The sequence below is a fragment of the Hemitrygon akajei genome, chromosome 6, assembly GCF_048418815.1.
Source record: "Hemitrygon akajei chromosome 6, sHemAka1.3, whole genome shotgun sequence".
Taxonomy (NCBI): Eukaryota; Metazoa; Chordata; class Chondrichthyes; order Myliobatiformes; family Dasyatidae; genus Hemitrygon; species Hemitrygon akajei.
The window spans coordinates 10,702,647-10,719,520 of NC_133129.1; the positions used below are offsets into that span (position 1 = coordinate 10,702,647).

General features: G+C 42.3%; 1 long non-coding RNA gene across 3 annotated transcripts in view; it reads right to left on the reverse strand.

Annotated features, from left to right (window-relative positions):
- Window positions 1–15,092, reverse strand: part of LOC140728692 (uncharacterized) — a 48,158-nt gene extending 33,066 nt beyond the window's left edge. The window contains exons 1-3 of one of the 3 annotated variants that reach the window (XR_012099149.1): window positions 14,514–15,092; window positions 12,146–12,213; window positions 10,110–10,176 (exon numbers count right to left, since the gene is read on the reverse strand). This is a non-coding gene — a long non-coding RNA (uncharacterized lncRNA). Of the gene's footprint in view, window positions 1–5,723; window positions 5,893–10,109; window positions 10,177–12,145; window positions 12,214–14,513 lie in introns of those variants that run through there. The other 2 variants (XR_012099151.1, XR_012099150.1) reach the window with 2 other exon arrangements.
- Between the last annotated feature and the right edge of the window lie 1,782 nt (window positions 15,093–16,874).

The window sequence follows — 16,874 nt, forward strand, 5'->3', positions numbered from 1 at the left end:
CTACTTTTAAATATACGTTGCGTATACTTTTTTACTGAACAACATTCCAATATCTCCTAACAACTGGTAAAAAATATATATACTGCAGCCTACCAGGAAAAGTTATTGATCGCCTTTAACTTAAAAGCAGCGTTCGCTCAGATCCAATGCCGCTCGCATAATGCCGCTCGCCCCCCTCCTTCCCGTTTATCGCAAACTGGCATTTTTCCCACAAGACGCGGCGAAACCGGGTGTGACGTCATAGCATCCCGCGATGTAGTACAGAAAACAAATATAGTTAAAACACTTCTAACTTTAACTAGAAAATGAATTACTAAGCGAAAATATATAAACTAAATAACTGCCATAAAGGCAGCACAATGCTTTTCTTCGAGTGTTTTCCATGTTGATGAGGGTGAGTACAAATGACTGATTTACAATAATTTAATTGTGAAAGTGCGCTTGATTTATCGTACAATTTCATTGGACCTCTGTGAACTACTCATCAATTTTATTGGTCTACTGTTACGAGGCAAAATGTTTTTGGCGGCATGAAAAAAAATCATGTATTAGCCACACCGTATTAAAGGCCGCAGAGTTCAAAGCTGTTCAAAATGTGGGAAAAAAGTAGCGGCTTATAATCCGACATCTACGGTAGTCAAAGTAAGAATTACAAAGCTTAATGGTTTAATTGCATATTGTGTACTGTTTGGTAGTTTGGGTACTGATTTGTAACAGGGGACACATCATGCAGCATCCACCCAAATGAGATTTCTTAAGTTTGGCCTGACCGGGGGCTATCACTCCCTGTATTAAGCCCCTAGCCGAAGCAAGAGTTACACACTTTTCAAAAATAAAGGCTTTCATCCCAAAAACACAATTCTATTAAATTTTCACTGCATTTTCTCTAAGCATAATGTCCTTGTAGCCTACACTCCTGTTTACAAAACCAATTATTTCTTACCTCTGATTAATCACCTTATCAGATTTTTCTACGTCCTTAAGACTTGTAATCATATATCACTTAGGCCTCTTATATTCTCACCCCTGCATAAATATTTCAGCATTTTATTTAAACTTCTCATTCACCCGCACAACAAGTTATCACTTTACAGTGCTTGGCATTAACTTTTGCCTGCTGAGTGCTAGCCCAGACATTTTATGTATTTCCAATAGCTATCACGTTCTTTCTCGCTATTTATTAATAAGCCTCAGTTTTGGATATCTTCAAGCTTTCAAATAGGACCAGAAAAAGCAGTGGACTGAAGTTAACCCTGGAGCTACCACTGCTTATGCTGGAATTAGAAGAATGAGGGGGATCTCATTGAAACCTATTGAATATTAAAAGGCTTAGAAAGAGTGGATGTACAGAGGATGTTCCCTATAGTGGGGGAATCAAGGGCCAGAGAGCACACCTTCAGGGTACAAAATCATCCCTTTACAACAGAGAGGAGGAGGAATTTATTTAGCCAGAAGGTAGTGAATCTGAATTCATTGCTATGGATGGCTGTGGAGGTGAAGTCATTTACTCAAGGTGTTGTATCTAAATGCACGTGTATAGGAAATAAGGTGGATGATCTTGTTGCACTATTACAGATCGCCAGGTATGATGTTGTGGCCATCACTGAATCGTGGCTGAAGGATGGTTGTAGTTGGGAGCTGAATGTCCAGGGTTACACATTATATCAGAGGGATCAGAAGGTAGGCAGAGGGGATGGTGTGACTCTACTGGTAAAGAATGGCATCAAATCAGTAGAAAGATGTGACATAGGATCAGAAAATGTTAAATCCTTGTGGGTTGAGTTAAGAAACTGCAAGGGTAAAAGGACCCTGATGGCAGTTATATACAGGCCTCCCAACAGTGACTGGGAGGTGGACCACAGATTACAACAGGAAATAGAAAAGGTGAGGCAAAGGGGCAACGTTATGGTAGTCATGGGAGATTTTAACATGCAGGTTGATTGGGAAAATCAGGTCAGTAATGGATCTCATGAGAGTGAGTTTGTTGAATGTCTAAGAGATGGTTTTTTAGAGCAGTTTGTCATTGAGCCTACTGGGGGATCAGATACACTGGATTGGGTGTTATGTAATGAACCAGAGGCGATTAGGGAGCTTAAGGTAAAAGAACCCTTAGGAACCCATGATCACAATATGATTGTGTTCAACTTGAAATTTGATAGGGAGAAAGTAAAGTTTGACATAGCAGTATTTCAGTGGAGTAAGGGAAATTACCGTAGTATGAGAGAGGAGTTGGCCAAAGTAAATTGGAAGGAGCTGCTGGCAGGGATGACAGCAGAGCAGCAATGGTGTGCGTTTCTGGGAAAAATGAGGAAGGTGCAGGACATGTGTATTCCAAAAATGAAGAAATACTCAAATGGTAAAATAGCACAACAGTGGCTGACAAGGTAAATCAAAGCTATTGTAAAAACAAAAGAAAGGGCATACAACAAAGCAAAAATTAGGGAGAAGATAGAGGATTGGGAAGTTTTTAAAAACCTACAGAGAGCATCTATAAAAATCATTAGAAAAGAAAGGATGAAACAAGAATAATATCAAAATGGATATTAAAAGTTTTTTCAAGTATGTTAAAAATAAAAAAGAAATGAGAGTGGATATAGGACCGCTAGAGAATGAGGCAGAAGAAATAATAACAGGGGACAAGGAAATGACAGATGAACCAAATGAGTATTTTGCATCAGTCTTCACTGTGGAAGACACGAGCAGTGTGCCAGATGTTGTAGTGTGTGAAGGAAGAGAAGTGGGAGCAGTTACTGTTACAAGGGAAAAGGCGCTCAAAAAGCTGAAAGACCTAAAGGTACACAAGTCACCCGGACCAGAGGAACTGCACCCTAGGGTTCTGAAAGAGGTAGCGTTAGAGATTGTGGTGACATTAGAAATGATCTTTCAGAAATTATTGGACTCTGGCATGGGGCCAGATGACTGGAAAATTGTAAATGTTACTCCACTCTTTAAGAAAGGAGGAAGGTAGCAGAAAGGAAATTATAGACCAGTTAGCCTGACCTCAGTGGTTGGGAAGATGTTAGAGTCAATTGTCAAGGATGAGGTGATGGAGTACTTGGTGACACAGGACAAGAGAGTACAAAGTCAACATGGTTTCCTTCAGGGAAAATCCTGCCTGACGAACCTGTTGGAATTCCTTGAGGAGATTGCAAGTAGGATAGATAAAGGGGATGCAGTGGATGTTGTATATTTGGACTTTCAGAAGGCCTTTGACAAGGTGCCACACATGAAGCTGCCTACCAAGTTAAGAGCCCATGGTACTACAGGAAAGGTACGAACATGGTTAGAGCATTGGCTGATTGGTAGGAGGCAGTGAGTGGGAATAAAAGGATCCTTTTCTGGCTCGCTGCTAGTGACGAGTGGTGTTCCGCAGGGGTCTGTGTTGGAACCACTTCTTTTTATGCTGTGTATAAATGATTTAGATGATGCAATAGATGGCTTCGTTGCCATGATACAAAGATTGGTGGATGGGCAAGTAATGTTGAGGAAACAGGTAGGACACAGAAGGACTTAGACAGATTGGGAGAATTGGCAAGAAAGTGGCAAATGAAATACAATGTTGGAAAATGCATGGTCATGCACTTTGGTAGTAGAAATAAACATGCAGACTATTTTCTAAGCTGGGAGAAAATCCAGGAATCTGAGATGCAGAGGGACTTGGGAGTCCTTGTGAGGAACACCCTGAAGGTTAACTTGCAGGTTGAGTCAGTGATGGGGACGGCAAATGCCACGTTAGCATTCATTTCAAGAGGTCTAGAATACAAGAGCAAGGATGTGATGCTGAGGCTTTATAAGGCACTGGTGAGGCCTCACCTTGAGTATTTGGGCCAGTTTTGGGCCCCTTATCTAAGAAAAGATGTGCTGGCATTGGAGAGGGTTCAGAGAAAGGTCACAAGGATAATTCCAGGAATGAAAGAGTTATTGTACAAGGAGCAGTTGATGGCTCTGGGTCTGTACTCGCTGGAATTCAGAAGGATAAGGGGGGGATTTTATTGAAACCTTTCGAATGTTGAAAAGGCCTAGATAGAGTAGATGTGGAAAGGATGTCTCCTATGGTGGGAAGGGTCCAGGACAAGAGGGCACACCCTCAGGATAGAGGGGCGCCCTTTCAAAACAGAGATGCAGAGAAATTTCTTTAACCAAAGGGTGGTGGATTTGTGGAATTTGTTGCCACGGGCAGCTGTGGATGCCAGGCCATTGGGCGTATTTAAGGCAGAGATTGATGGGTTCCTGATTGGTCATGGTATCAAAGGTTATGGGAAGAAGGCCAGGAACTGGGGTTGAGGAGGAGAAGAAAAAGAGATCAGCCATGATTGAATGGCAGAGCAGACTCAATGGGCCAGATGGGCTAATTCTGCTCCTGTGTATTATGGTCTTATGGGTGTGTCGGATCTCTGTAATTTTCATTCCCTGGGCTCTTTTAGGAGTTTGGGAATGAACGAGAAACGTTGATTCATTGATTCTTCATGACCATTTATTTTAATGTTTGAACAAAGATAGAAACATCTGAAATTGAATGAGGAGCTCAGACGCAAAATGTTTCAATGTAAAGAGGAAAAGGAGAAGATGGTGCCTTGGAAAAATCTGTCACCTTTATACTCGAGATAACAGAATACCTTCAGATAGAAATGATCCAATTAATTGGAACACAGTTAAAACAATTATAACACTTGTATAATGTGCTAATATTAGGAGCAGAGAGATAATGTTGCAGCTATATAGGACCCTGGTCATGTTCCACTTGGAGTACTGCGCTCAGTTCTGGTCACCTCACTACAGGAAGGGTGTGGAAGCCATAGAAAGGGTGCAGAGGAAATTTACAAGAATGTTGCCTGGATTGGGGAGCATGCCTTATGAGAATAGGTTGAGTGAACTCGGCCTTTTCTCCTTGGAGCAACGGAGGATGAGAGGTGACCTGATAGAGAGTATAAGCTGATTTATCATGTGGATAGTCAGAGGCTTTTTCCCAGGGCTGAAATGGCTAGCACAAGAGGGCACAGTTTTAAGGCACTTGGAAGTAAGTATAGAGGAGATATCAGGCGTAAATTTTTTACACAGAGTAGTGAGTGCGTGGAATGTGCTGCTGGCAACGGTGGTGGAGGCGGATACGATAGGGTCTTTTATGAGTCTCCTGGATAGGTACATGGAGCTTAGAAAAATAGAGGGCTATAGGTAACCCTAGGTAATTTCTAAAGTAAGTACATGTTCGACACAACATTGTGGGCTGAAGGGTCTGTATTGTGCTGTAGGCTTTCTATGTTTCTAATACTTAGCCAATTAAAAATGAAAAGGTCGATGTGACTGCTAAACCGTCTCCTGCCAGTAAGGGGGGGATGAACCACCATACTGTGAAAAATATATGAGTCTGCTAAAGAAACAAATTATGGTTTCTGTTTACTAACATGATTAAAACTACAATTTTAGTCTTACATTAATTCAACTAATATCTCATAAAAGGTTGAAAAACAATTGATTCCAACAGGTATGACAGCGGAGTTTGATAGGTTCTTGATTAGTAAGGGTGTCTGACAGAGGAGAAGGTTAATGTCATCTCCAGCACATAAGTGTAAAGGAGAACCAAAATATTGTTACTCAGGATCAGATGCAGCACTAAAAAAAAGCAATAAGATAAAGAACACTATAATAATAAAACCTAGACAATAAATATGTGCAAATACGTAAGATAGCTCATCTACATATATTGTTTGTACGAGGGGTGATTGATAAGTTCGTGGCCTAAGGTAGAAGGAGTCAATTTTAGAAAACCTAGCACATTTATTTTTCAACATAGTCCCTTCCTACACGTACACACTTAGTCCAGCGGTCGTGGAGCATACAGATCCCTTCTTTGTAGAAGTGGTCCACAGCAGGGGTGATTGATAGGTTCGTGGCCTAAGGTAGAAGGCGATGAGTTATTAACTTCAAGAGTTAAACTGCACGTGCATGTAGCAAGAGTGTCTTGGACCTCCAGGTGGTCCACAGCAGGGGTGATCGATAAGTTTGTGGCCTTACCTAGAAGGAGATGAGTTATACAGCTCTTGTTATATGCACGTGCAGTTCAACTCTGAGTGAAAATGCAGAAAATTTGAAGTTAATAACTCATTTCCTTCTACCAAAGGCCACAAACTTATCAATCACCCCTTGTATTCTTTCTTTTCAAATCTTTTTATTATTATTATTATTCAAAAATGCACAGGTACATCGAAGTAACAACACTTACAATGCCTCAAAAATTATCTTAAAGATTGAAAATTTTTGTGAATACAAAAACCCCTACTAAGCAAGAAAAGTGAGAGAAAAGAAGAACCCATTGAGGGCACGACCCCGGAGCCATGCGTCATACAGAGAGCTTCTAAAAATAAACATCAAACCGCCAACAAGAAGAAAAAATATATCAAAACAAAATTTACACTTAGATCGTGGAGGAAATCTATCAGTTAACTGAAATGATAGTAACGAGCAAATGAGCCCCATCTCTTCTCAAAATCAAACAAAGGTTCAAAAGTTCAACTTCTAATTTTCTCCAAACTGAGACACAGCATCACTTGAGAGAACCATTGTGACAAAGTAGGAGCTGATATATCCTTTCATTTCAACAAACTGGCCCTCCTAGCTATCAGTGTAACAAACGCAATAACATGTTGGTCAGACAGAGAAATACCGTGAATATTTTGAGGGATTATTCCAAAAAGCACAGTCAATTTATTAGGCTGTAAATTGATTCTAAGTGCTTTAGAAATTGTGGAAAAGACTGACTTCCAGAATGGTTTTAATATAGAACGTGACCAGAACATTTGTGTCAGTGTAGCTATCTCAGTTTTACATCTATCACAATACTTGTCAACATTGGGAAATATTTTAGAAAGTCTCTCCTTTGTCCAATGGCAACGATGTAAATTTTAAATTGAATCAGTAAATGACTAGCACAGACCGAGGAAGAGTTAACCAGCTTCAGAATGCGTGTCCAATCCTCCCATATAAAAGTCAAATTGAGTTCCTTCTCCCAATCCTGTTTAATCTTAAGCAAAGGACGCTTATCCCATTGTAATAATAAATTATAAATTCTTCCAATAGAACCTTTCAACGAGGGGCTCATACTCATAATAGTATCTAACACATCAGCCTCCAATATGTAAGGAAAATTACTTAAATATTTTTGTAAAAAATGTCTAACGAAGATATTGTAAAAAGTGTGGGAATATGAAAGAGAGTATTTATCAACTAATTGTTCAAAAGACATCAATCTGCCTTCTTTAAATAAGTCCAAAAAAGACTTAATACCTTTATTTTTCCAAAGTCAAAAAACTGGATCACTCCAGGAAGGTTTAAAAAAGTAATTACGATAAATTATACTTTAAATTTTAAATTTTTTAAGATTAAAAAAATTGAGGAACTGGAGCCAAATTTGTAAAAAGTGCTTAACCACAGGATATAAATTTAAATTAGCAACTTTAGCTAATTGTATAGGTAGAGCAACTCCTAATAATGACATTAAATAAAACTGTTTCACAGCTCTCAGTTCCAGTTCTACCCAGATTGGCCAATCATTCCTATCACCCCAATATAACCAGATGGACATATATTGCAAATTAACAGCCCAATAATACATTGTTAGATTAGGCAAAGCGAGACCTCCGTCCTTTTTCAACTTTTGTAAATGATTTTTACTGATCCTTGGTCTTTTATTATCCCAAATAAAAGATAGAATAATAGAGTCAATCCGATCAAAAAAACTTCTTAGTCAAAAAAAAGGAATATTCTGAAATAAATATAAAAATTTTGGTAAAATCATCATTTTAACTATATGAATATGACCAACAAGTGAAAATGTAAGTGGGCTCCATCTACTAAATGAATACTTCATAGAGTCCACTAAAGGAGGAAAATTAGCTTTATAAAGATCAATATATTTTTTGTAATTCTGACACCTAAATATCTAAAAGAATTCATAACTTTGAAAGGAATATTATCATATATAGAGACAATTTCATTTAAAGGAAGTAATTTTGAAAATTCGTAGAAAGGATAGATAGATAGATAGATACTTTATTCATCCCCATGGGGAAATTCAACATTTTTTCCAATGTCCCATACACTTGTTGTAGCAAAACTAATTACATACAATACTTAACTCAGTAAAAATATGATATTCATCTAAATCACTCTCTCAAAAAGCATTAATAATAGCTTTTAAAAAGTTCTTAAGTAGTTTACTTAAATACATTAAATACAATCAACCCCGGCACTTTAACATATCTTACTCCTGGCGGTTGAATTGTAAAGCCTAATGGCATTGGGGAGTATTGACCTTTTCATCCTGTCTGAGGAGCATTGCATCGATAGCAACCTGTCGCTGAAACTGCTTCTCTGTCTCTGGATGGTGCTATGTAGAGGATGTTCAGGGTTTTCCATAATTGACCGTAGCCTACTCAGCGCCCTTCGCTCAGCTACTGATGTTATACTCTCCAGTACTTTGCCCACGACAGAGCCCGCCTTCCTTACCAGCTTATTAAGACGTGAGGCGTCCCTCTTCTTAATGCTGCCTCCCCAACACGCCACCACAAAGAAGAGGGCGCTCTCCACAACTGACCTATAGAACATCTTCAGCATCTCACTACAGACATTGAATGACGCCAACCTTCTAAGGAAGTACAGATGACTCTGTGCCTTCCTGCACAAGGCATCTGTGTTGGCAGTCCAGTCTAGCTTCTCGTCTAACTGTACTCCCAGATACTTGTAGGTCTTAACCTGCTCTACACATTCTCCATTAATGATCACTGGCTCCATATGAGGCCTAGATCTCCTAAAGTCCACCACCATCTCCTTGGTCTTGGTGATATTGAGACGCAGGTAGTTTGAGTTGCACCATATCACAAAGTCCTGTATCAGTTTCCTATACTCCTCCTCCTGTCCATTCCTGACACACCCCACACCCCACTATGGTACCTTGGCTCAGGAATTTGAAGAAATCAATAAGATTTTCCAAGATTTTTATACTGAACTTTATAAATCTCAATCTTCAGTAGATTCTTCTGAAATGAATGCTTTTTTACGAAAGATTGTTTTCTGTAAAATTTCTGCTGAGAATCAAAAAACTCCTGATGCCCAAATTACTGAATCTGAAATCCATAAAGCTATTTTTTCAATGCAATCTGGTAAGGCCCCGGGACTTGATGGTTATCCTGCAGAATTTTATAAAAAATTTGGAAAACTGCTTTCTCCATATATGTTGGAGATGTTTAAAGATTCTTTTGTGAAAAGTGACTTACCCTCTACTTTCTATGAAGCTTCTATTTCTTTAAACCTCAAAAAAGATAAAGATCCTACTGATTGTGCCTCATACAGACCTATTTCATTACTGAATGTTGATGCTAAGATTCTTACAAAGATAATGGCCAATTGGTTGGAGAGTATTTTGGGTTAAATCATTTTTAAAGATCAAACAGGTTTTATAAAGGGTCATTATTCTTTTTCAAATGTTCAGAGATTATTTAACATTATATATTAGCCCTCTTCTAAAACTCCACAATGTGTTAGATCTTTGGATGCTGAAAAAGCATTTGATCGAGTCAAATGGAAATATTTATTTAATGTTTTAGAAAAATTTGGTTTTGGTATTAATTCTAATAATTGGATTAAAATGATGTATAAAGCTCCTGTTGCTACTGTTGTCACCAATAACTGTAGGTCTCCCCTTTTTCAGCTATCACAGGGGACAAGACAAGGTTGTCCATTAAGTCCTTTGTTATTTAACTTAATGTTAGAACCCCCGCTATTGTTCTTTGTGAAGCTAGAAATATTCATGGGATTTTTATTAATGAGACCATGCACAAGATCTCTCTTTACGCTGATGATTTATTGGAATATATATCTAAGCCTGAAGAATCTATTCCTGCTTTGCTAAAATTATTTGACAAATTTGGAGATTTTTCAGGATATAAAATAAATGTTAGTAAAATCACCCCTTGTATGTTCTCGAAGTGATGCAAGGCACAAAAATGGCTGTACATAAGGTGACTGACACAAAATGATAAAATAATGGTGGGGGAGGTGTGGTGGGGTGGGTTAGTGGCTGAAGGCAACACACACAACATGTAGAAGGAACTCACCAGGTCAGACAGCAGCTATGAAGGAGAATAAACAGTTGACGTTTCGGGCCGAGACCCTTCATCGGGACTGGAAAGGAAGGAGCACAAAGCCAGAATGAGAAGGTGGGGGCAGGTGATAGGTGGGACCAGGGGTGGGGCAGGTGATAGGTGCGACCAGGGGTGGGGACAGGCGATAGGTGCGACCAGGGGTGGGGACAGGCGATAGGTGCGACCAGGGGTGGGGACAGGCGATAGGTGCGACCAGGGGTGGGGGAATAAAGTAAGAAGTTGGGAGGTGATGTGGAAAAAGTCAAAGGCTGAAGAAGAAGGAAGTTGATCGGAGACAAGAGTGGACCATGAGAGAAAGGAGGAGGGGCACCAGAGGGAGGTTTCAGACAGGTGATGAGAAGAGAAGGGGTAAGAAGAGCGAAAATAAAGAATGGAAAAAGACAGAAGGGGGAGGACGGAGAAATTACCAGAAGCTAGAGAAATCAATGCTCACGCCATCAGGTTAGAGGCTACCCAGGTGGAATATGAGATGCTGTTCCTCCAACCTGAGAGATTCCTCATCATGGCGGTAGAGAAGCCATGGACAGACATGTCTGAATTGGAATGGGGAGTGAAACAATCTTTGCTGAACATTCCTGTTCTGTCATTGAGTCATAGAGCACAACTGCACAGGAACAGGCCCTTTGGCCCATCAATTCCTTGCTAAACTGTTATTCCACCTAGTCCCACGGACCCGCACCTAGACCACGACTCTCCATACCCTTCCCATCTGTGGACTTACCAAAAGTTCTGTTAAATGCTGTAATCAAATCCGCAACCACCACTTCCGCTCACGTCTCATTCCACCTTTCATGCTTAACCTATGACCTCGAGGTTAAGTGGGGGGGGGGATGGAGAATTAAAGAGACAGGCTACTGAAAGTTCGGAGTCATTGTGTGGACACAATTTACAAGAACGTTATTGGGACTTGAGAAGCTGCTTTGTGGAGAAAGGTTGAATAGGTCAGGACACTATTCCCTAGAAAGTAGAAGAATGAGAGGAGATTGGATAGAGATATACAAAATTATGAGGGGTACAGATAGGGTAAACGCATGCAGGCTTTTTCCACTGTGAGTGGATGACTCTAAAGTTTGATGTCATGGGTTAAGGGTGAAAGGTGAAATATTTAAGGGGAACCTGACGTGGAACTTCTTCTCTCAGAGGGTGGTGTGAGTGTGGAGTGAGCTGTCAGTGGAAGTGGTGGATGCAGTTTCTATTTTAACATTTAAGAGAAATTTGATTGGGAGGGGTATGGAGGGCTCTGATCCAGGTGCAGGTCCATGGAAATAGGCAGAATAACAGTTTAGCACAGACTAGATGGGCAGAAGGGTCTACTTCTATGCTGCAGTGTTCTACGGCTCTTTGACTAGCACTGATGGTCAGAAGGATCCTAGGGTCCAGGTCTACTGGAAGTGGCCACACAGGTTGATGGGGCAGTAAGGAAGGCATATGATATTCTTGCCTTCATTAGTCAAGACACTGAATTCAAGGGTTAGGAAGTTATGTCACAGCTTTATAAACCTCTAGTTAGACCACATCTGGTGAATTTCATTCAGTTCTGGTTGCCCCATTATAGGACAACAGAGGTTTACCAGGATGTTGCCTGAATTGGAGGGGTAGGTACTGGAGGGAGAGGTAGAACACAATAGGGATGTCTTCTCTGGAGAATTGGAGGCTGAGGAGAGACTTGTAGAATTCTGTAAGATTATGAAAGGAATAGAGTAGACAGCCAGAAACTTTTCCTCAGGGTAGAAATGGCTAATCCCTGGAAGAGCATGCATTTGATGTGACGGGTGTAGTAATTTCTACTTTACAAAAGGACCACTCGACAATTTTATGGCCAAAAAAACACCTTTATCTGGGACAGCAAATGATATTTCCAATACAAAGGCTTTTCAGTGAAGCTTAGGTTGTGGAACTACATACAATGCATACCGGAAATAAAAGACCCCGCCAACCCCGGATCCCGCCTCTTGCTACCAACAGCTTCCCGATTAGTATTAACTTACCTTTAATAATACTCACATTACAACACTTCTCCCCCTTTAAAAGCCAACATTCCCCAAATATAGAAGAACTGGGAAACAGAAACAGTGGTATCGTTAGCAACAGGTTACCAGTACAAAACACTTAAAAAACGTGGCAAATTCAACATTTAATCTAACAACAAAACAAAACTATCCAGTCAAAGATTCAGTCTGTCAGGAGGTTTGCGAGGGCGCTGCGATCTACGCATTACCCCCGGTGACCCAGCAGGCACCGCTGGTGAGGATGTTTTGGGTGGAGCTAGTGTTGGGGACACACCAACACTGTATGGTGTGAGAATGTCCATCCTCCTTAGGGGACCCCGACCCCTCTGCCAGCGTCTCTCCCTCTAGCAAAGTCACTGGTGGACATGCTTTCCTGGTATGCACTAAGTGGTCATTGCTCCTTAACTGTTTTGGACTACTGAGCTTCTTTGAAATCAGTGGCAAGCTATTCTCAGCGTTATTGGGATTATTTATGATGGTTTTTGGTTTTTGAACCATCATCACGACCGTGGCTCAGAATAGACCAAATTGCAAATTTTTCATAGAGTTCCTTGTTATAACTTGGAACTATCTGGAGTTCAACAGCAGGAAATCGCAATGCATTTCAGAAAACCTCTTGTGCTTGAACAAAGGTCTTGTCTGTTAAATCACAGTCACTGATTTTGATGATACATTCATTCTCCTGGAGCAGGTTCTCTTTTCTTGAACGGTTGTTCTCTTCAATACCATGAATACTCAGGCCAAGGAATCCTCCACTCGGCGTAGAGTTAAAGGGAACCACCTGGATTCCCAGGGGGCCGCCGTCTCCGGAAAATTCTACCTTCTTTGTCAAATCACTTAGAGCACTTTCTGAATGCTTGTCTGGTGGTCCTGGAGGCTCTGTTCTTACATTGTCTGCAGGTGCCCCGTTTGCTACTGTTACGATTGGCTTCACATGCAGGTTCCTGTTAGCGGGATCATCAGGCTGAGATGCACCTTGCTGTAACTGGGCAGGTGGTACAAGAGCTGGGTCACTGCTTTGCTGTACTAGATGTGGCGTGCTGACTTTCAGTGCCAAGGGGGTGACTTCAATTTCTCCTGTAATAGGCTGAAAAACTGCAAGCTGTGCTTCGAGCTCACTGTCAAATGTGTCCGGACTACATCTGTCACTCACGTTGCCATCGGCGACTTCACCTGCATGCTGCGCCTCTTGTTCTTCATTTACTGCAACCAGCGTTTTGTCTGCCTTCAAAACTGGAACAATGGGAGCCGCCCACCTTGAAAACTGGACGGGCTCAATGATGCCCAGCCCCTATAAACATTCCAGCTCCACCTCGACTTTGCCTTTCACAGCATAGGGCACTGACCTGGGCTTAAAAGAAAGTGGTGTGGCCTCAGGGTCAACGTGGAGTTTCACTGTCACACCCTTCAGTGTGTCCAGCTCGTCCCTGAAAACGTCACTATACCACCGCAGAATGTCCTCCGTCGTCTGTGCATACTTAATTTCCTGCCAGCTAAGCCGGATTTTGCGAAGCCAATCACAGCCCAAAAGACTGGGCCCACTGTCCTTAGCTATCACCAGCCTGGCTTCAGCCTTCTGGCCCCCGGCCGAAATATCCACATGTAACACCCCTAAATGAGGTATGGGCTGCCCCATATAGGTCCTGAGTTTGAGCTTAGTCTGATGGGAGGTTGGTTCCCCATATCCTCCTGTAGGTCTCACTAATGACCGATGCAGTAGCCCCTGAATCAATCTCAAACCTAATGTCCTTTCCCCTGACAGTGACTGTGGCATAAAATGGTTCAGGTGGCTCCACCCCATTTCCATCCATCCGTTTCCACCCCAAACACGTTGTAGGCACACGCTGCCTCTCCGTCTGCTTCTCCTAGGTGGTGTGTGGCTGCCTGAGTCTGTTGAGCTTTCCCCTGCCCAGGCTTAACCTTACCCTTCATGCTCCTGCACTTTTTAACTAAATGTCCCTTTTTGCTACAAGCATGGCAGACAGTAACTTTGAATTTGCAAACATTTGCATAGTGCATTCCTCCACACCAAAAACATTCCACCCGTTTTGCCTGTTTACCAGTCTCCCTCCTGACTTGGAGCACTGCCGTCAACTGCGACCCCCCCCCCCCCCATGTCCTCTCTAGATGTCCTTGGCATTATTAGCGGCCATCTCCATGCCTTGGGCAATCTCTAGGGCTTTCTTGAAAGTCAACGGTGGGGTTTCCCCAAACAAGCGGCGTTGGACAGTGTCAATATTAATGCCGCATACTAATCTGTCACAGAGCATGTCATCCAACACGGATCTGGAATCACAATGTTCCGATCGCTGCTGAAGCTCCGTCACAAAATCACCCACAGACTGACCTGACTTCCTGAAATGGCTGTAAAACTTGAACCGTTGGACTATCACTGAAAGCTTCGGATTGTGATGGTTCCCCACAAGCTTGACCAGTTCGTCATATGGAATTTTTCCCAGTTTCCACGGCATAGCTAAGTTCCTTATCAGTTTGTATGTCTTTGCCCCACACACACTCAGGAGAATAGAGCGCTTCTTAGCCTCCTCAGTAATTCCATTAGCACAGAAAAAGTGTCCCAACCTTTCCTCGTACTCCAGCCAGTCCTCGGCTCCCTCCACAAAAGCACTGATAGTCCCGAACGTAGCCATCCGAACGTGAGGCTCCTCATCCGCTCACAACTCCAGTTCGAAATGGGGCCGACCCGTCCACAAAACCAGTTCACCTTGTCGCCAAAAATATGTGGTAACTTCTACTTTACAAAAAGGACCACTCGACAATTTTATGACCAAAAGAACATCTTCATCTGGGACGGCAAATGGTATTTACAATACAGAGGCTTCCAGGTACTTCGTGTGGCATGGGTGGAGGAACTATATACAACGCACACCGGAAATAAAACCCCACTGACTCCGGAACCAGCCTCGTTACCAACAGCTTCCCGATTAGTATTAACTCACTTTTAATAACACTCACATTACAACAACAGGGGTAAAGTTCACAGGAGATAGGAGAGACAGGATTTTAGACACAGTCTTTTGGGTGCCTGGAATGATCTCCGGGGATGGTAGTGGACAAAGATATGAGTGTTATGGTACGCACCCGACCGTGCCAGCCTCCGGGGTTTAAACGCTCCAGGCTCCAGACTACCTGGCGCAGTCCCTTTAAAGCCTCTGGCCCACTCCGCCAATCGGCAGCCATGTTTTGGTGCCAAGATTTAGATATTTAAAGAGCACCTGAACTCAGGTTCGGTGCTAAATTGTCAGCTCAACTTTGGTTCAGTCTGTGATTGCGTTTAGGATCTCCGTCTCATTTGGATTGGCATCTAGTCCCATCAGGTTCTTGATAATATATCTAGTTAAGAACCCTGTTCTTGTCTCAGTCTCAAAATCGTGTCTCAATTCTAGTCTCAGATTCTTTAGCACTTGGGTCCAAACCATCCTCACGTAGGCCTCTCGTCATGCAGAGGTGTTTAAGAGGCTCTTAGACAGACATATGAATATGGAGAGATATGGGCAACATGCACACAGGAGGGATTAGCATCATTATTGAATTGAAGTGACTTGATTTCTTACATCTTTCACATACATGAGGAGTAAAAACCTTTACGTTATGTCTCCGTCTAAATGTGCAATGTGCAATCATGGTAGTTTATGAAAATCTATAATAAATAGAACAGTCAATGTAACAGAAATACACTCAAATCGGTGTGAGTTCATCAGCATTGTGGCCTGGTGGAAGAAGCTGTCCCAGAGTCTGTTGGTCCTGGTTTTAATGATGCGGTACCGTTTCCCAGATGGTAGCAGCTGGAATAGATAGTGACTGGGATGACTTAGGTCCCCAATGATTCTTCGGCCCCTTTTTACACACCTGTCTTTGTAAATGTCCTGAATCATGGGAAGTTCACAACTACAGATGCGCTGGGCTGTCCACACCACTCTCTGCAGAATCCTGCGATTGAGGGAGGTACAGTTCCCATAGCAGGTAGTGATACAGTCAGTCAGGATGCTCTCAATTGTGCCCCTGTAGAAAGTTCTTAGGATTTGGAGGCCCATACCAAACTTCCTCAACCGTCTGAGGTGAAAGAGGCGCAGTAGTGCCTTTCTCACCACACAGCTGGTGTGTACAGACCACGTGAGGTCCTCGGTGATGTGGATGCTGAGGAACTTGAAGCTGTTTACCCTCAACCCCAGATCCATTGAGGTCAATAGGAGTTAGCCAGTCTCCATTCATCCTGTAGTCCACAACCAGCTCCTTTGTCTTTGTGACATTGAGGGAGAGGTTGTTTTCTTGACACCACTGTGTCAGGGTGATGACTTCTTCCCTGTAGACCACCTCGTTATTGTTTGAGATTAGGCCAATCAGTGTCGTGTCGTCAGCAAATTTAATTAGCAGAGTGGAGCTGTGGGTGGTGACACAGTCATGGGTATACAGGGAGTAAAGGAGGGGACTTAGTACACAGCCCTGAGAGGCTCCTGTGTTGAGGGTCAGAGGGGTGGAGGTGAGGCTGGAGGGTGGAGGGTGGAGGCTCACTCTTACCACCTGCCGGCGATCTGACAGGAAGTCCAGGATCCAGCTGCACAAGGCAGGTTGAAGGCGAGGTCTCTGAGCTTCTTGTCAAGCCTGGATGGAATTATGGTGTTGAATGCTGAACTGTAGTCCAAGAACAACATTCTCACATAAGCATCCTTCTTCTCCAGATGTGTAAGGA